This window comes from Schistocerca americana, chromosome 6 (genome assembly GCF_021461395.2).
Source record: "Schistocerca americana isolate TAMUIC-IGC-003095 chromosome 6, iqSchAmer2.1, whole genome shotgun sequence".
Lineage (NCBI taxonomy): Eukaryota > Metazoa > Arthropoda > Insecta > Orthoptera > Acrididae > Schistocerca > Schistocerca americana.
Window position 1 is genome coordinate 636,975,903 of NC_060124.1, and position 21,189 is coordinate 636,997,091.

Genomic DNA, 21,189 nt, shown 5'->3' on the forward strand with positions numbered 1-21,189 from the left:
TCTTCTCGTACTTAAGTCGGCATTGTGCCTTTTGTATTTAATTCCGATGCAATTTGTGTGTTTCATCGTCAATAAGAAGGTCCAAATGATACAGTAAACCTGAAGTGAATCGTCGGAAACTATAACTAGTGTCACCGGAATGGTTCAAAACATAGACAGTAAGAAGAGTGAGTCTTCTTGTACTTAAGTCGGCATTGTGCCTTTTGTATTTAATTCCGATGCAATTTCTGTGTTTCATCGTAAATAAGAAGGTCAGAGGGATACAGTAAACCTGAAGTGAAGCATCGGAATCTATAACTAGTGTCACAGGAATGGTTTTAAACATAGACAGTAAGAAGAGTCAGTCTTCTTGTACTTAAGTCGGCATGGTGCTTTTTTAATTTAATTCCGATGCAATTTCTGAGTTTCATCGTCAATAAGAAGGTCAGATGGATACAGTAAACCTGAAGTGAAGCATCGGAATCTATAACTAGTGTCACAGGAACGGTTCAAAACATAGACACTAGGAAGCGTCAGTCTTCTTGTACTTATGTCGGCATTGTGCTTTTTCTTTTTGATTCCGATGGAATTTCTGTGTTTCATCGTCAATAAGAAGGTCCAAAGGACAAAGTAAACCTGAAGTGAAGCATCGGAATCTATAACTAGTATCACAGGAATGGTTCAAAACAAAGACAGTAAGAAGAGTCAGTCCTCTTGTACTTAAGTCGGCATTGTGCCTTTTGTATTTAATTCCGATGCAATTTCTGTGTTTCATCGTCAATAAGAGGGTCCAAGTGCTACCGTAAACCTGAAGTGAAGCATCTGAAACTATAACTAGTGTCACCGGAGTGGTTCAAAATATTGACAGTAAGAATAGTCAGTCTTCTTGTACTTAAGTCGGCATAGTGCTTTTTGTATTTAATTCCGATGCAATTTCTGTGTTTCATCGTAAATAAGAAGGTCAGAGGGATACAGTATACCTGAAGTGAAGCATCGGAATCTATAACTAGTGTCACAGGAATGGTTCTAAACATAGACAGTAAGAAGAGTCAGTCTTCTTGTACTTATGTCGGCATAGTGCCTTTTCTATTTAATTCCGATTCAAATTCTGTGTTTCGTCGTCAATAAGAAGGTCCAATTGATACAGTAAACCTGAAGTGAAGCATCGGAATCTATAACTAGTGTCACAGGAATGATTCAAAACATAGACAGTAAGAAGAGTCAGTCTTCTTGTACTTAAGTCGGCATGGTGCTTTTTCTATTTAATTCCGATGCAATTTCTGTGTTTCATCGTCATTAAGAGGGTCAGAGGGATACAGTAAACCTGAAGTGAAACATCGGAATCTATAACTAGTGTCACAGGAATGGTTCAAAACATAGACAAAGGAAGGGTCAGTCTTCGTGTACTTAAGTCGGCATTGTGCCTTTCCTATTTAATTCCAATGCAATTTCTGTGATTCGTCGTCAATAAGAAGGTCCAAGGGATGCAGTAAACCTGAAGTGAAGCAACGGAATCTATAACTAGTGTCACAGGAATTGTTCAAACATAGACAGTGAGAAGAGTCAGTCTTCTTGTACTTAAGTCGGCATTGTGCCTTTTGTATTTAATTCCGATGCAATTTCTGTGTTTCATCGTCAATAAGAGGGTCTAAGTGATACAGTAAACCTGAAGTGAATCATCGGAAACTATAACTAGTGTCCCCGGAATGGTTCAAAACATAGACAGTAAGAAGAGTCAGTCTTCTTGTACTTAAGTCGGCATTGTGCCTTTTGTATTAATTTCCGATGCAATTTCTGTGTTTCATCGTAAATAAGAAGGTCAGAGGGATACAGTAAACCTGAAGTGAAGCATCGGAATCTATAACTAGTGTCACAGGAATAGTTTTAAACATAGACAGTAAGAAGAGTCAGTCTTCTTGTACTTAAGTCGGCATGGTGCTTTTTGAATTTAATTCCGATGCAATTTCTGTGTTTCATCGTCAATAAGAAGATCAGAGGGATACAGTAAACCTGAAGTGAAGCATCCGAATCTATAACTAGTGTCACAGGAATGGTTCAAAACAGAGACAGTAGGAAGAGTCAGTCTTCTTGTACTTAAGTCAGCATTGTGCCTTTTATATTTAATTCCGATGCAATTTCTGTGTTTCATCGTAAATAAGAAGGTCAGAGGGATACAGTAAAGCTGAAGTGAAGCATCGGAATCTACAACTAGTGTCACAGGAATGGTTCTAAACATAGACAGTAAGAAGAGTCAGTCTTCTTGTACTTAAGTCGGCATTGTGCCTTTTGTATTTAATTCCGATGCAATTTCTGTGTTTCATCGTCAATAAGAAGGTCTAAGTGATACAGTAAACCTGAAGTGAATCATCGGAAACTATAACTAGTGTCACCGGAATGGTTCAAAACATAGACAGTAAGAAGAGTCAGTCTTCTTGTACTTAAGTCGGCATTGTGCCTTTTGTATTAATTTCCGATGCAATTTCTGTGTTTCATCGTAAATAAGAAGGTCAGGGGGATATAGTAAACCTGAAGTGAAGCATCGGAATCTATAACTAGTGTCACAGGAATAGTTTTAAACATAGACAGTAAGAAGAGTCAGTCTTCTTGTACTTAAGTCGGCATGGTGCTTTTTGAATTTAATTCCGATGCAATTTCTGTGTTTCATCGTCAATAAGAAGATCAGAGGGATACAGTAAACCTGAAGTGAAGCATAGGAATCTATAACTAGTGTCACAGGAATGGTTCAAAACAGAGACAGTAGGAAGAGTCAGTCTTCTTGTACTTAAGTCAGCATTGTGCCTTTTATATTTAATTCCGATGCAATTTCTGTGTTTCATCGTAAATAAGAAGGTCAGAGGGATACAGTAAAGCTGAAGTGAAGCATCGGAATCTACAACTAGTGTCACAGGAATGGTTCTAAACATAGACAGTAAGAAGAGTCAGTCTTCTTGTACTTAAGTCGGCATTGTGCCTTTTGTATTAATTTCCGATGCAATTTCTGTGTTTCATCGTCAACAAGAAGGTCAGAGGGATACAGTAAACCTGAAGTGAAACATCGGAATCTATAACTAGTGTCACAGGAATGGTTCAAAACAGAGACAGTAGGAAGAGTCAGTCTTCTTGTACTTAAGTCGGCATTGTGCCTTTTGTATTTAATTCCGATGCAAATACTGTGTTTCATCGTCAATAAGAAGGTCCAAGGGATACAGTAAACCTGAAGTGAAGCATCGGAATCTGTAACTAGTGTCACAGGAATGGTTCAAATCATAGACAGTAAGAAGAGTCAGTCATCTTGTACTTAAGTCGGCATTGTGCCTATTCTATTTAATTCCGATGCAATTTCTGTGTTTCATCGTCAATAACACGGTCAGAGGGATACAGTAATTTTGAAGTGAAGCATCGGATCCTCTAACTAGTGTCACAGGAATGGTTCAAAACCTAGACAATAGGAAGGGTCAGTCTTCTTGTACTTAAGCCGGCATTGTGCCTTTCCTAATTAATTCCGATGCAATTTCTGTGTTTCATCGTCAATAAGAAGGTCTGAGGGATACAGTAAACCTGAAGTGAAGCATCGGAATCTATAACTAGTGTCACAGGAATGGTTCAAAACATATCCAGCAAGAAGAGTCAGTCTTCTTGTACTTAAGTCGGCATTGTGCCTTTTGTATTTAATTCCGATGCAATTTGTGTGTTTCATCGTCAGTACGAAGGTCAGAGGGATAGAGTAAACCTTAAGTGAAGCATGGGAATCTATAACTAGTGTCACAGGAATGGTTCAAAACATACACAGCAAGAAGAGTCAGTCTTCTTGTACTTAAGTCTGCATTGTGCCTTTTGTATTTAATTCCGATGCAATTTGTGTGTTTCATCGTCAAGAAGGAGGTCCAAGGGATACAGTAAACCTGAAGTGATGCATCGGAATCTATAACTAGTGTCACAGGAATGGTTCAAACATAGACAGTAGGAAGTGTCAGTCTTCTTGTACTTAAGTCGGCATTGTGCCATTTGTATTTAATTCCGATGCAATTCCTGTGTTTCATCGTCAATAAGAAGGTCCAAGGGATACAGTAAACCTAAAGTGAAGCATCGGAATCTATAACTAGTGTCACAGGAATGGTTCAAAACATAGACAGTAAGAAGAGTCATTCTGCTTGTACTTAAGTCGGCATTGTGCCTTATGTATTTAATTTCGATGCAAATTCTGTGTTTCATCGTCAATAAGAAGGTCCAAGGTATACAGTAAACACATAGTGAAGCATCGGAATCTAAAACTGGTCTCACAGGAAATGTTCAAATCATAGTAAGTAAGAAGAGTCAGTCTTCTTGTACTTAAGTCGGCATTGTGCCTTTTCTATGTAATTTTGATGCAATTTCTGTGTTTCGTCGTCAATAAGAAGGTCCAAGGGATACAGTAAACATTAAGTGAAGCACCGGAATCTAAAACCGGTCTCTCAGGAAAGGTTCGGAACATAGAGAGTAAGAAGAGCCAGTCATCTGGTATTTGAGTCGGCATTGTGCCTTTTGTATTTAATTCCGATGCAGTTTCTGTGTTTCATCGTCAACAAGAAGGTCAGAGGGAATCAGTAAACCTGAAGTGAAGCATCGGAATCTATAACTAGTGTCACAGGAATGGATAAAACGTAGACAGGAGGAAGAGTCAGTCTTCTTGTACTTAAGTCTGCATTGTGCCTTTTCTATTCAATTCCGATGCCATGTATGTGTTTCATCGTCAATAAGAAGGTCCAAGAGGTACAGTAAACAATAGTGAAGCATCGGAATCTAAAACTGGTCTCACAGGAAATGTTCACTACATATTCAGTAAGAAGAGTCAGTCTTCTTGTACATAAGTCGGCATTGTGCCTTTTGAATTTAATTCCGATGCAATTTCTGTGTTTAATCGTCAATAAGAAGGTCCAAGGGATACTGTAAACCAGAAGTGAAACATCGGAATCTATAACTAGTGTCACAAGAATGGTTCAAAACATAGACAGTAAGAAGAGTCAGTCTTCTTGTACTTAAGTCGGCATTGTGCCTTTTGTATTTTATTTCGATACAATTTCTGTGTTTCATCGTCAGTAAGAAGGTCCAAGGGATACAGTAAACACATAGTGAAGCATCGGAATCTAAAACTGGTCTCACAGGAAATGTTCAAATCATAGTAAGTAAGAAGAGTCAGTCTTCTTTTACTTAAGTCGGCATTGTGCATTTTCTATGTACTTTTGATGCAATTTCTGTGTTTCGTCGTCAATAAGAAGGTCCAAGGGATACAGTGAACCTGAAGTGAAGCACCGGAATCTAAAACCGGTCTCTCAGGAAAGGTGCAAAGCATAGAGAGTAAGAAGAGCCAGTCATCTTGTATTTGAGTCGGCATTGTGCCTTTTGTATGTAATTCCAATGCAGTTTCTGTGTTTCATCGTCAATAAGAAGGTCAGAGGGAAACAGTAAACCTGAAGTGAAGCATCGGAATCTATAACTAGTGTCACAGGAATGGTTAAAACATAGACTGTAGGAAGAGTCTGTCTTCTGGTACTTAAGTCGGCATTGTGCCTTTTCTATTCATTTCCGATGCAATGTGTGTGTTTCATCGTCAATAAGAAGGTCCAAGGGATACAGTAAACCTGAAGTGAAGCATCGGAATCTGTAACTAGTGTCACAGGAATGGTTCAAATCATAGACAGTAAGAAGAGTCAGTCATCTTGTACTTAAGTCGGCATTGTGCCTATTCTATTTAATTCCGATGCAATTTCTGTGTTTCATCGTCAATAACACGGTCAGAGGGATACAGTAATTTTGAAGTGAAGCATCGGATCCTCTAACTAGTGTCACAGGAATGGTTCAAAACCTAGACAATAGGAAGGGTCAGTCTTCTTGTACTTAAGCCGGCATTGTGCCTTTCCTAATTAATTCCGATGCAATTTCTGTGTTTCATCGTCAATAAGAAGGTCTGAGGGATACAGTAAACCTGAAGTGAAGCATCGGAATCTATAACTAGTGTCACAGGAATGGTTCAAAACATATCCAGCAAGAAGAGTCAGTCTTCTTGTACTTAAGTCGGCATTGTGCCTTTTGTATTTAATTCCGATGCAATTTGTGTGTTTCATCGTCAGTACGAAGGTCAGAGGGATAGAGTAAACCTTAAGTGAAGCATGGGAATCTATAACTAGTGTCACAGGAATGGTTCAAAACATACACAGCAAGAAGAGTCAGTCTTCTTGTACTTAAGTCTGCATTGTGCCTTTTGTATTTAATTCTGATGCAATTTCTGTGTTTCATCGTCAATAAGAGGGTCCAAGGGATACTATAAAAATGAAGTGAAGCATCGGAATCTAAAACTGGTCTCACACGAAATGCTCACAACGTAGTCAGAAAGTAGAGACAGTCTTCATGTACTTAAGTCGGCATTGTGCCTTTTGTATTTAATTCCGATGCAGTTTCTGTGTTTCATCGTCAATAAGAAGGTCTAAGTGATACAGTAAACCTGAAGTGAATCATCGGAAACTATAACTAGTGTCACCGGAATGGTTCAAAACATAGACAGTAAGAAGAGTCAGTCTTCTTGTACTTAAGTCGGCATTGTGCCTTTTGTATTAATTTCCGATGCAATTTCTGTGTTTCATCGTCAACAAGAAGGTCAGAGGGATACAGTAAACCTGAAGTGAAACATCGGAATCTATAACTAGTGTCACAGGAATGGTTCAAAACAGAGACAGTAGGAAGAGTCAGTCTTCTTGTACTTAAGTCGGCATTGTGCCTTTTGTATTTAATTCCGATGCAAATACTGTGTTTCATCGTCAATAAGAAGGTCCAAGGGATACAGTAAACCTGAAGTGAAGCATCGGAATCTGTAACTAGTGTCACAGGAATGGTTCAAATCATAGACAGTAAGAAGAGTCAGTCATCTTGTACTTAAGTCGGCATTGTGCCTATTCTATTTAATTCCGGTGCAATTTCTGTGTTTCATCGTCAATAACACGGTCAGAGGGATACAGTAATTTTGAAGTGAAGCATCGGATCCTCTAACTAGTGTCACAGGAATGGTTCAAAACCTAGACAATAGGAAGGGTCAGTCTTCTTGTACTTAAGCCGGCATTGTGCCTTTCCTAATTAATTCCGATGCAATTTCTGTGTTTCATCGTCAATAAGAAGGTCTGAGGGATACAGTAAACCTGAAGTGAAGCATCGGAATCTATAACTAGTGTCACAGGAATGGTTCAAAACATATCCAGCAAGAAGAGTCAGTCTTCTTGTACTTAAGTCGGCATTGTGCCTTTTGTATTTAATTCCGATGCAATTTGTGTGTTTCATCGTCAGTACGAAGGTCAGAGGGATAGAGTAAACCTTAAGTGAAGCATGGGAATCTATAACTAGTGTCACAGGAATGGTTCAAAACATACACAGCAAGAAGAGTCAGTCTTCTTGTACTTAAGTCTGCATTGTGCCTTTTGTATTTAATTCCGATGCAATTTGTGTGTTTCATCGTCAAGAAGGAGGTCCAAGGGATACAGTAAACCTGAAGTGATGCATCGGAATCTATAACTAGTGTCACAGGAATGGTTCAAACATAGACAGTAGGAAGTGTCAGTCTTCTTGTACTTAAGTCGGCATTGTGCCATTTGTATTTAATTCCGATGCAATTCCTGTGTTTCATCGTCAATAAGAAGGTCCAAGGGATACAGTAAACCTAAAGTGAAGCATCGGAATCTATAACTAGTGTCACAGGAATGGTTCAAAACATAGACAGTAAGAAGAGTCATTCTGCTTGTACTTAAGTCGGCATTGTGCCTTATGTATTTAATTTCGATGCAAATTCTGTGTTTCATCGTCAATAAGAAGGTCCAAGGTATACAGTAAACACATAGTGAAGCATCGGAATCTAAAACTGGTCTCACAGGAAATGTTCAAATCATAGTAAGTAAGAAGAGTCAGTCTTCTTGTACTTAAGTCGGCATTGTGCCTTTTCTATGTAATTTTGATGCAATTTCTGTGTTTCGTCGTCAATAAGAAGGTCCAAGGGATACAGTAAACATTAAGTGAAGCACCGGAATCTAAAACCGGTCTCTCAGGAAAGGTTCGGAACATAGAGAGTAAGAAGAGCCAGTCATCTGGTATTTGAGTCGGCATTGTGCCTTTTGTATTTAATTCCGATGCAGTTTCTGTGTTTCATCGTCAACAAGAAGGTCAGAGGGAATCAGTAAACCTGAAGTGAAGCATCGGAATCTATAACTAGTGTCACAGGAATGGATAAAACGTAGACAGGAGGAAGAGTCAGTCTTCTTGTACTTAAGTCTGCATTGTGCCTTTTCTATTCAATTCCGATGCCATGTATGTGTTTCATCGTCAATAAGAAGGTCCAAGAGGTACAGTAAACAATAGTGAAGCATCGGAATCTAAAACTGGTCTCACAGGAAATGTTCACTACATATTCAGTAAGAAGAGTCAGTCTTCTTGTACATAAGTCGGCATTGTGCCTTTTGAATTTAATTCCGATGCAATTTCTGTGTTTAATCGTCAATAAGAAGGTCCAAGGGATACTGTAAACCAGAAGTGAATAATCGGAATCTATAACTAGTGTCACAAGAATGGTTCAAAACATAGACAGTAAGAAGAGTCAGTCTTCTTGTACTTAAGTCGGCATTGTGCCTTTTGTATTTTATTTCGATACAATTTCTGTGTTTCATCGTCAGTAAGAAGGTCCAAGGGATACAGTAAACACATAGTGAAGCATCGGAATCTAAAACTGGTCTCACAGGAAATGTTCAAATCATAGTAAGTAAGAAGAGTCAGTCTTCTTTTACTTAAGTCGGCATTGTGCATTTTCTATGTACTTTTGATGCAATTTCTGTGTTTCGTCGTCAATAAGAAGGTCCAAGGGATACAGTGAACCTGAAGTGAAGCACCGGAATCTAAAACCGGTCTCTCAGGAAAGGTGCAAAGCATAGAGAGTAAGAAGAGCCAGTCATCTTGTATTTGAGTCGGCATTGTGCCTTTTGTATGTAATTCCAATGCAGTTTCTGTGTTTCATCGTCAATAAGAAGGTCAGAGGGAATCAGTAAACCTGAAGTGAAGCATCGGAATCTATAACTAGTGTCACAGGAATGGTTAAAACATAGACTGTAGGAAGAGTCTGTCTTCTGGTACTTAAGTCGGCATTGTGCCTTTTCTATTCATTTCCGATGCAATGTGTGTGTTTCATCGTCAATAAGAAGGTCCAAGGGAGACAGTAAACATATAGTGAAGCATCGGAATCTAAAACTGGTCTCACAGGAAATGTTCACAACATAGTCAGTAAGAAGAGTCTGTCTACTTGTACTTAAGTCGGCATTGTGCATTTTGTATTTAATTCCGATGCAATTTCTGTGTTTCATCATCAATAAGAAGGTGAGAGGGATACAGTAAACCTGAAGTGAAGCAACGGAATCTATTACTAGTGTCACAGGAATGGTTCAAACATAGACAGTAGGAAGAGTCAGTCTTCTTGTACTTAAGTCGGCATTGTGCCTTTTGTATTTAATTCCGATGCAATTTCTGTGTTTCGTCGTCAATAAGAAGGTCAAAAGGATACAGTAAACCTAAAATGAAGCATCGGAATCTATAACTAGTGTCACAGGAATGGTTCAAAACATAGACAGTAAGAAGAGTCAGTCTTCTTGTACTTATGTCGGCATTGTGCCTCTTGCATTTAATTCCGATGCAATTTCTGTGTTTCATCGTCGATAAGAAGGTCCAAGGGATACAGTAAACCTGAATTGAAGCATCGGAACCTATAACTAGTGTCACAGGAATTGTTCAAAACATAGACAGTAAGAAGAGTCAGTCTTCTTGTACTTAAGTCGGATTTGTGCCTTTTGTATTTAATTCCGAAGCAATTTCTGTGTTTCATCGTCAATAAGAAGGTCAAAGTGATACAGTAAACCTGAAGTGAAGCATCTGAAACTATAACTAGTGTCACCGGAATGGATCAAAACATAGACAGTAAGAAGAGTCGGTCTTCTTGTACTTAAGTCGGCATTGTGCCTTTTGTATTTGATTCCGATGCAATTTCTGTGTTTCATCGTCATTAAGAACGTCCAAGTGATACAGTAAACCTGATGTGAAGCATCGAAAACTATAACTAGTGTCACCGGAATGGTTCAAAACGTAGACAGTGAGAAGTGTCAGTCTTCTTGTACTTAAGTCGGCATTGTGCGTTTTGTATCTAATTCCGATGCAATTTCTGTGTTTCACCGTAAATAAGAAGGTCCAAGGGATACTGTACACCAGAAGTGAAACATCGGAATCTATAACTAGTGTCACAAGAATGGTTCAAAACATAGACAGTAAGAAGAGTCAGTCTTCTTGTACTTAGTCGGCATTGTGCCTTTTCTATGTAATTTTGATGCAGTTTCTGTGTTTCATCGTCAACAAGAAGGTCAGAGGGAATCAGTAAGCCTGAAGTGAAGCATCGGAATCTATAACTAGTGTCACAGGAATGGATAAAACATAGACAGTAGGAAGAGACAGTCTTCTTGTACATAAGTCGGCATTGTGCCTTTTGTATTTAATTCCGATGCAATGTATGTGTTTCATCGTCAATACGAAGGTCCAAGGGATTCACTAAACAATAGTGAAGCATCGGAATCTAAAACTGGTCTCACAGGAAATGTTCACAACATAGTCAGTAAGAAGAGTCAGTCTTCTTGTACATAAGTCGGCATTGTGCATTTTGTATTTAATTCCGATGCAGTTTCTGTGTTTCGTCATCAATACGAAGGTCAGAGGGAGACAGTAAACCTTAAGTGATACATCGGAATCTATAACTAGTGTCACAGGAATGGTTCAAAACATACACAGCGAGAAGAGTCAGTCTTCTTGTACTTAAGTCGGCATTGTGCTTTTTGTATATAATTCCGATGCAATTTGTGTGTTTCATCGTCAATAAGAAGGTCCAAGGGATACAGTGAACCTGAAGTGAAGCACCGGAATCTAAAACCGGTCTCTCAGGAAAGGTCCAAAACATAGAGAGTAAGAAGAGCCAGTCATCTTGTATTTGAGTCGGCATTGTGCCTTTTGTATATAATTCCGATGCAGTTTCTGTGTTTTATCGTCAATAAGACGGTCAGAGGGAATCATTAAACCTGAAGTGAAGCATCGGAATCTATAACTAGTGTCACAGGAATGGTTAAAACATAGACAGTAGGAAGAGTCTGTCTTCTGGTACTTAAGTCGGCATTGTGCCTTTTCTATTTATTTCCGATGCAATGTATGTGTTTCATCGTCAATAAGAAGGTCCAAGGGAGACAGTAAACATATAGTGAAGCATCGGAATCTAAAACTGGTCTCACAGGAAATGTTCACAACATAGTCAGTAAGAAGAGTCAGTCTACTTGTACTTAAGTCGGCATTGTGCATTTTGTATTTAATTCCGATGCAATTTTTGTGTTTCATCATCAATAAGAAGGACTGAGGGATACAGTAAACCTGAAGTGAAGCAACGGAATCTATAACTAGTGTCACAGGAATGGTTCAAACATAGACAGTAGGAAGAGTCAGTCTTCTTGTACTTAAGTCGGCATTGTGCCTCTTGTATTTAATTCCGATGCAATTTCTGTGTTTCATCGTCGATAAGAAGGTCCAAGGGATACAGTAAACCTGAAGTGAAGCATCGGGATCTATAACTAGTGTCACAGGAATTGTTCAAAACATAGACAGTAAGAAGAGTCAGTCTTCTTGTACTTAAGTCGGTTTTGTGCCTTTGTATTTGATTCCGATGCAATGTCTGTGTTTCATCGTCAATAAGAAGGTCCAAGTGATACAGTAAACCTGAAGTGAAGCATCGCAAACTGTAACTAGTGTCACCGGAATGGTTCAAAACGTAGACAGTAAGAAGTGTCAGTCTTCTTGTACTTAAGTCGGCATTGTGCCTTTTGTATTTAATTCCGATGCAATTTCTGTGTTTCACCGTAGATAAGAAGGTCAGAGGGATACATTAAACCTGAAGTGAAGCATCGCAATCTATAACTAGTGTCACAGGAATGGTTCTAAACATAGACAGTAAGTAGAGTCAGTCTTCTTGTACTTAAGTCGGCATTGTGCCTTTTGTATTTAATTGCGATGCAATTTCTGTGTTTGATCGTCAATAAGAAGGTCAGAGGGAATCACTAAACCTGAAGTGAGGCATCGGAATCTATAATTAGTGTAACAGGAATGGTTAAAACATAGACAGTATGAAGAGTCAGTCTTCTTGTACTTAAGTCGGTTTTGTGCCTTTTGTATTTAATTCCGATGCAATTTCTGTGTTTCATCGTCAATAAGAAGGTCAGAGGGATACAGTAAACCTGAAGTGAAGCATCGGAATGTCACAAGAATGGTTCAAAACATAGACAGTAGGAAGAGTCAGTCTTCCTGTACTTGAATCGGCATTGTGTCTTTTGTATTTAATTCCGATGCAATTTCTGTGTTTCGTCGTCAATAAGAAGGTCAGAGGGAATCACTAAACCTGAAGTGAGGCATCGGAATCTATAACTAGTGTCACAGGAATGGTTAAAACATAGACAGTAGGAGGAGTCAGTCTTCTTGTACGTAAGTCGGCATAGTGCCTTTTCTATTTAATTCCGATGCAATGTATGTGTTTCATCGTCAATAAGAAGGTCCAAGGGATACAGTAAACATATAGTGAAGCATCGGAATCTAAAACTGGTCTCACAGGAAATGTTCACAACATAGTCAGTAAGAAGAGTCAGTCTTCTTGTACTTAAGTCGGCATTGTGCATTTTGTATTTAATTCCGATGCAGTTTCTGTGTTTCGTCGTCAATACGAAGTTCAGAGGGAGACAGTAAACCTTAAGTGAAGCATCGGAATCTATAACTAGTGTCACAGGAATGGTTCAAAACATACTCAGCAAGAATAGTCAGTCTTCTTGTACTTAAGTCGGCATTGTGCTTTTTCTATTTAATTCCGATGCAAATTCTGTGTTTCATCATCAAGAAGAAGGTCAGAGAGATGCAGTAAACCTGAAGTGAAGCATCGGAATCTATAATTGGTGTCACAGAAAAGGTTCAAAACGTAGACAGTAAAAAAAGTCTGTCGTCTTGTACTTAAGTCGACATTGTGCCTTTTGTATTTAATTCCGATGCAATTTCTGTGTTTCATCGTCGATAAGAAGGTCCAAGGGATACAGTAAACCTGAAGTGAAGCATCGGAATCTATAACTAGTGTCACAGGAATGGTTCATAACATAGACAGTAGGAAGTGTCAGTCTTCTTGTACTTAAGTCGGCATTGTGCCTTTTGTATTTAATTCCGATGCAGTTTCTGTGTTTCGTCGTCAATACGAAGGTCATAGGGAGACAGTAAACCTTAAGTGAAGCATCGGAATCTATAACTAGTGTCACAGGAATGGTTCAAAAAATAGACAGTAAGATGAGTCAGTCTTCTTGTACGTAAGTCGGCATTGTGCTTTTTCTATTTAATTCCGATGCAAATTCTGTGTTTCATCATCAAGAAGAAGGTCAGAGAGATGCAGTAAACCTGAAGTGAAGCATCGGAATCTATAACTGGTGTCACAGAAAAGGTTCAAAACGTAGACAGTAAAAAAAGTCTGTCGTCTTGTACTTAAGTCGACATTGTGCCTTTTGTATTTAATTCCGATGCAATTTCTGTGTTTCATCGTCGATAAGAAGGTCCAAGGGATACAGTAAACCCGAAGTGAAGCATCGGAATCTATAACTAGTGTCACAGGAATTGTTCAAAACATAGACAGTAGGAAGAGTCAGTCTTCTTGTACTTAAGTCGGCATTGTGCCTTTTCTATTTAATTCCGATGCAATGTATGTGCTTCATCGTCAATAAGAAGGTCCAAGGTGTACAGTAAACAATAGTGAAGCATCGGAATCTAAAACTGGTCTCACAGGAAATGTTCACTACATATTCAGTAAGAATAGTCAGTCTTCTTGTACATAAGTCGGCATTGTGCCTTTTGAATTTAATTCCGATGCAATTTCTGTGTTTCATCGTCAATAAGAAGGTGCAAGGGATACAGTAAACCAGAAGTCAAACATCGGAATCTATAACTAGTGTCACAAGGATGGTTCAAAACATAGACAGTAAGAAGAGTCAGTCTTCTTGTACTTAAGTCGGCATTGTGCCTTTTGTATTTAATTTCGATGCAATTTCTGTGTTTCATCGTCAGTAAGAAGGTCCAAGGGATACAGTAAACACATAGTGAAGCATCGGAATCTAAAACTGGTCTCACAGGAAATGTTCAAATCATAGTAAGTAAGAAGAGTCTGTCTACTTGTACTTAAGTCGGCATTGTGCATTTTGTATTTAATTCCGACGCAATTTCTGTGTTTCATCATCAATAAGAAGGTCAGAGGGATACAATAAACCTGAAGTGAAGCAACGGAATCTATAACTAGTGTCACAGGAATGGTTCAAACATAGACAGTAGGAAGAGTCAGTCTTCTTGTACTTATGTCGGCATTGTGCCTCTTGCATTTAATTCCGATGCAATTTCTGTGTTTCATCGTCGATAGGAAGGTGCAAGGGATACAGTAAACCTGAATTGAAGCATCGGATCCTACAACTAGTGTCACAGGAATTGTTCAAAACATAGACAGTAAGAAGAGTCAGTCTTCTTGTACTTAAGTCGGATTTGTGCCTTTTGTATTTCATTCCGATGCAATTTCTGTGTTTCATCGTCAACAAGAAGGTCACAGTGATACAGTAAACCTGCAGTGAAGCATCTGAAACTATAACTAGTGTCACCGGAATGGATCAAAACATAGACAGTAAGAAGAGTCGGTCTTCTTGTACTTAAGTTGGCATTGTGCCTTTTGTTTTTAATTTCGATGGAATTTCTGTGTTTCATCGTCAGTAAGAAGGTCCAAGGGATACAGTAAACACATAGTGAAGCATCGGAATCTAAAACTGGTCTCACAGGATATGTTCAAATCATAGTAAGTAAGAAGAGTCTGTCTACTTGTACTTAAGTCGGCATTGTGCATTTTGTATTTAATTCCGATGCAATTTCTGCGTTTCATCGTCAACAAGAAGGTCAGAGGGAATCAGTAAACCTGAAGTGAAGCATCGGAATCTATAACTAGTGTCACAGGAATGGTTCAAAACATACTCAGCAAGAAGAGTCAGTCTTCTTGTACTTAAGTGGGCATTGTGCCTTTTGTATTTAATTCCGATGCCGTTTCTGTGTTTCGTCGTCAATACGAAGGTCATAGGGAGACAGTAAACCTTTAGTGAAGCATCGGAATCTATAACTAGTGTCACAGGAATGGTTCAAAAAATAGACAGTAAGATGAGTCAGTCTTCTTGTACGTAAGTCGGCATTGTGCTTTTTCTATTTAATTCCGATGCAAATTCTGTGTTTCGTCGTCAATACGAAGGTCAGAGGGAGACAGTAAACCTTAAGTGAAGCATCGGAATCTACAACTAGTGTCACAGGAATGGTTCAAAACATACACAGCAAGAAGAGTCAGTCTTCTTGTACTGAAGTCGGCATTGTGCTTTTTGTATTTAATTGCGATGCAATTTGTGTGTTTCATCGTCAATAAGGAGGTCCCAGGGATACAGTAAACCTGAAGTGATGCATCGGAATCTATAACTAGTGTCACAGGAATGGTTCATAACATAGACAGTAGGAAGTGTCAGTTTTCTTGTACTTAAGTCGGCATTGTGCCTTTTGTATTTAATTCCGATGCTATTTCTGTGTTTCATCGTCAATAAGAAGGTCCAAGGGGTACAGTAAACCAGAAGTGAAACTTCGGAATCTATAAGTATTGTCACAAGAATGGTTCAAAACATAGACAGTAAGAAGAGTCAGTCTTCTTGTACTTAAGTCGGCATTGTGCCTTTTGTATTTAATTTCGATGCAATTTCTGTGTTTCATCGTCAATAAGAAGGTCCAAGGGATACAGTAAACACATAGTGAAGCATCGGAAACTAAAACTGGTCTCACAGGAAATGTTCAAATCATAGTAAGTAAGAAGAGTCAGTCTTCTTTTACTTAAGTCGGCATTGTGCCTTTTCAATGTACTTTTGATGCAATTTCTGTGTTTCGTCGTCAAAAAGAAGGTCCAAGGGATACAGTGAACCTGAAGTGAAGCACCGGAATCTAAAACCGGTATCTCAGGAAAGGTGCAAAACATAGAGAGTAAGAAGAGCCAGTCATCTTGTATTTGAGTCGGCATTGTGCCTTTTGTATATAATTCCGATGCAGGTTCTGTGTTTTATCGTCAATAAGAAGGTCAGAGGGAATCATTAAACCTGAAGTGAAGCATCGGAATCTATAACTAGTGTCACAGGAATGGTTAACACATAGACAGTAGGAAGAGTCTGTCTTCTGGTACTTAAGTCGGCATTGTGCCTTTTCTATTTAATTCCGATGCAATGTATGTGTTTCATCGTCAATAAGAAGGTCCAAGGGAGACAGTAAACATATTTTGAAGCATCGGAATCTAAAACTGGTCTCACAGGAAATGTTCACAACATAGTCAGTAAGAAGAGTCAGTCTACTTGTACTTAAGTCGGCATTGTGCCTTTTGTATTTGTTTCCGATGCAATTTCTGTGTTTCATCGTCAATGAGAAGGTCCAAGTGATACAGTAAACCTGAAGTGAAGCATCGGAAACTGTAACTAGTGTCACCGGAATGGTTCAAAACGTAGACAGTAAGAAGTGTCAGTCTTCTTGTACTTAAGTCGGCATTGTGCCTTTTGTATTTAATTCCGATGCAATTTCTGTGTTTCACCGTAAATAAGAAGGTCAGAGGGATACATTAAACCTGAAGTGAAGCATCGCAATCTATAACTAGTGTCACAGGAATGGTTCTAAACATAGACAGTAAGTAGAGTCAGTCTTCTTGTACTTAAGTCGGCATTGTGCCTTTTGTATTTAATTCCGATGCAATTTCTGTGTTTCATCGTCAATAAGAAGGTCAGAGGGAATCACTAAACCTGAAGTGAGGCATCGGAATCTATAACTAGTGTCACAGGAATGGTTAAAACATAGACAGTAGGAAGAGTCAGTCTTCTTGTACGTAAGTCGGCATTGTGCCTTTTCTATTTAATTCCGATGCAATGTATGTGTTTTATCGTCAATAAGAAGGTCCAAGGGATACAGTAAACATATAGTGAGGCATCGGAATCTAAAACTGGTCTCACAGGAAATGTTCACAACATAGTCAGTAAGAACAGTCAGTCTTCTTGTACTTAAGTCGGCATCGTGCATTTTGTATTTAATTCCGATGCAGTTTCTGTGTTTCGTCGTCAATACGAAGGTCAGAGGGAGACAGTAAACCTTAAGTGAAGCATCGGAATCTATAACTAGTGTCACAGGAATGGTTCAAAACATAATCAGCAAGAAGAGTCAGTCTTCTTGTACTTAAGTCGGCATTGTGCCTTTTGTATTTAATTCCGATGCAATTTGTGTGTTTCATCGTAAATAAGAAGGTCCAAGGGATACTGTAAACCTGAAGTGATGCATCGGAATCTATAACTAGTGTCACAGGAATGGTTCATAACATAGACAGTAGGAAGTGTCAGTCTTCTTGTACTTAAGTCGGCATTGTGCCTTTTGTATTTAATTCCGATGCAGTTTCTGTGTTTCGTCGTCAATACGAAGGTCATAGGGAGACAGTAAACCTTAAGTGAAGCATCGGAATCTATAACTAGTGTCACAGGAATGGTTCAAAAAATAGACAGTAAGATGAGTCAGTCTTCTTGTACGTATGTCGGCATTGTGCCTTTTCTATTTATTTCCGATGCAAATTCGGTGTTTCATCATCATGAAGAAGGTCAGAGAGATGCAGTAAACCTGAAGTGAAGCATCGGAATCTATAACTAGTGTCACAGGAATGGTGCAAAGCATAGACAGTAGGAAGAGTCTGTCGTCTTGTACTTAAGTCGACATTGTGCCTTTTGTATTTAATTCCGATGCAATTTCTGTGTTTCATCGTCGATAAGAAGGTCTGAGGGATACAGTAAACCTGAAGTGAAGCATCGGAATCTATAACTAGTGTCACAGGAATGGTGCAAAGCATAGACAGTAGGAAGAGTCTGTCGTCTTGTACTTAAGTCGACATTGTGCCTTTTGTATTTAATTCCGATGCAATTTCTGTGTTTCATCGTCGATAAGAAGGTCCAAGGGATACAGTAAACCTGAAGTGAAGCATCGGAATCTATAACTAGTGTCACAGGAATTGTTCAAAACATAGACAGTAAGAAGAGTCAGTCTTCTTGTACTTAAGTCGGATTTGTGCCTTTTGTATTTAATTCCGATGCAATTTCTGTGTTTCATCGTCAATAAGAAGGTCCAAGTGATACAGTAAACCTGAAGTGAAGCATCGGAAACTGTAACTAGTGTCACCGGAATGGTTCAAAACGTAGACAGTAAGAAGTGTCAGTCTTCAAGTACTTAAGTCGGCATTGTGCCTTTTGTATTTAATTTCGATGCAATTTCTGTGTTTCATCGTCAATAAGAAGGTCCAAGGGATACAGTAAACACATAGTGAAGCATCGGAATCTAAAACTGGTCTCACAGGAAATGTTCAAATCATAGTAAGTAAGAAGAGTCAGTCTTCTTTTACTTAAGTCGGCATTGTGCCTTTTCAATGTACTTTTGATGCAATTTCTGTGTTTCGTCGTCAAAAAGAAGGTCCAAGGGATACAGTAATCCCGAAGTGAAGCACCGGAATATAAAACCGGTATCTCAGGAAAGGTGCAAAACATAGAGAGTAAGAAGAGCCAGTCATCTTGTATTTGAGTCGGCATTGTGCCTTTTGTATATAATTCCGATGCAGTTTCTGTGTTTTATCGTCAATAAGAAGGTCAGAGGGAATCATTAAACCTGAAGTGAAGAATCGGAATCTATAACTAGTGTCACAGGAATGGTTAAAACATAGACAGTAGGAAGAGTCTGTCTTCTGGTACTTAAGTCGGCATTGTGCCTTTTCTATTTATTTCCGATGCAATGTATGTGTTTCATCGTCAATAAGAAGGTCCAAGGGAGACAGTAAACATATATTGAAGCATGGGAATCTAAAACTGGTCTCACAGGATATGTTCACAACATAGTCAGTAAGAAGAGTCAGTCTACTTGTACTTAAGTCGGCATTGTGCTTTTTGTATTTAATTCCGATGCATTATCTGTGTTTCATCATCAATAAGAAGGACAGAGGGATACAGTATACCTGAAGTCAAGCAACGGAATCTATAACTAGTGTCACAGGAATGGTTCAAACATAGACAGTAGGAAGAGTCAGTCTTCTTGTACTTAAGTCGGCATTGTGCCTCTTGTATTTAATTCCGATGCAATTTCTGTGTTTCATCGTCGATAAGAAGGTGCAAGGGATACAGTAAACCTGAAGTGAAGCATCGGAATCTATAACTAGTGTCATAGGAATTGTTCAAAACATAGACAGTAAGAAGAGTCAGTCTTCTTGTACTTAAGTCGGATTTGTGCCTTTTGTATTTAATTCCGATGCAATTTCTGTGTTTCATCGTCAATAAGAAGGTCAAAGTGATACAGTAAACCCGAAGTGAAGCATCTGAAACTATAACTAGTGTCACCGGAATGGTTCAAAACATAGACAGTAAGAAGAGTCGGTCTGCTTGTACTTAAGTCGGCATTGTGCCTTTTGTATTTGATTCCGATGCAATTTCTGTGTTTCATCGTCAATGAGAAGATCCAAGTGATACAGTAAACCTGAAGTGAAGCATCAGAATGTCACAAGAATGGTTCAAAACATAGACAGTAGGAAGAGTCAGTCTTCTTGTACTTGAATTGGCATTGTGTCTTTTGTATTTAATTCCCATGCAATTTCTGTGTTTCATCGTCAATAAGAAGGTCAGAGGGAATCACTAAACCTGAAGTGAGGCATCGGAATCTATAACTAGTGTCACAGGAATGGTTAAAACATAGACAGTAGGAAGAGTCTGTCTTCTGGTACTTAAGTCGGCATTGTGCCTTTTCTATTTATTTCCGATGCAATGTATGTGTTTCATCGTCAATAAGAAGGTCCAAGGGAGACAGTAAACATATATTGAAGCATCGGAATCTAAAACTGGTCTCACAGGAAATGTTCACAACATAGTCAGTAAGAAGAGTCAGTCTACTTGTACTTAAGTCGGCATTGTGCTTTTTGTATTTAATTCCGATGCATTTTCTGTGTTTCATCATCAATAAGAAGGACAGAGGGATACAGTATACCTGAAGTCAAGCAACGGAATCTATAACTAGTGTCACAGGAATGGTTCAAACATAGACAGTAGGAAGAGTCAGTCTTCTTGTACTTAAGTCGGCATTGTGCCTTTTCTATTTAATTCCGATGCAATGTATGTGTCTCATCGTCAATAAGAAGGTCCAAGGGATACAGTAAACATATAGTGAGGCATCGGAATCTAAAACTGGTCTCACAGGAAATGTTCACAACATAGTCAGTAAGAAGAGTCAGTCTTCTTGTACTTAAGTCGGCATTGTGCATTTTGTATTTAATTCCGATGCAGTTTCTGTGTTTCGTCGTCAATACGAAGGTCAGAGGGAGACAGTAAACCTTAAGTGAAGCATCGGAATTATAACTAGTGTCACAGGAATGGTTCAAAACATACTCAGCAAGAAGAGTCAGTCTTCTTGTACTTAAGTCGGCATTGTGCCTTTTGTATTTAATTCCGATGCAATTTCTGTGTTTCATCGTCAATAAGAAGGTCAAAGTGATACAGTAAACCCGAAGTGAAGCATCTGAAACTATAACTAGTGTCACCGGAATGGTTCAAAACATAGACAGTAAGAAGAGTCGGTCTGCTTGTACTTAAGTCGGCATTGTGCCTTTTGTATTTGATTCCGATGCAATTTCTGTGTTTCATCGTCAATGAGAAGATCCAAGTGATACAGTAAACCTGAAGTGAAGCATCAGAATGTCACAAGAATGGTTCAAAACATAGACAGTAGGAAGAGTCAGTCTTCTTGTACTTGAATTGGCATTGTGTCTTTTGTATTTAATTCCCATGCAATTTCTGTGTTTCATCGTCAATAAGAAGGTCAGAGGGAATCACTAAACCTGAAGTGAGGCATCGGAATCTATAACTAGTGTCACAGGAATGGTTAAAACATAGACAGTAGGAAGAGTCTGTCTTCTGGTACTTAAGTCGGCATTGTGCCTTTTCTATTTATTTCCGATGCAATGTATGTGTTTCATCGTCGATAAGAAGGTCCAAGGGATACAGT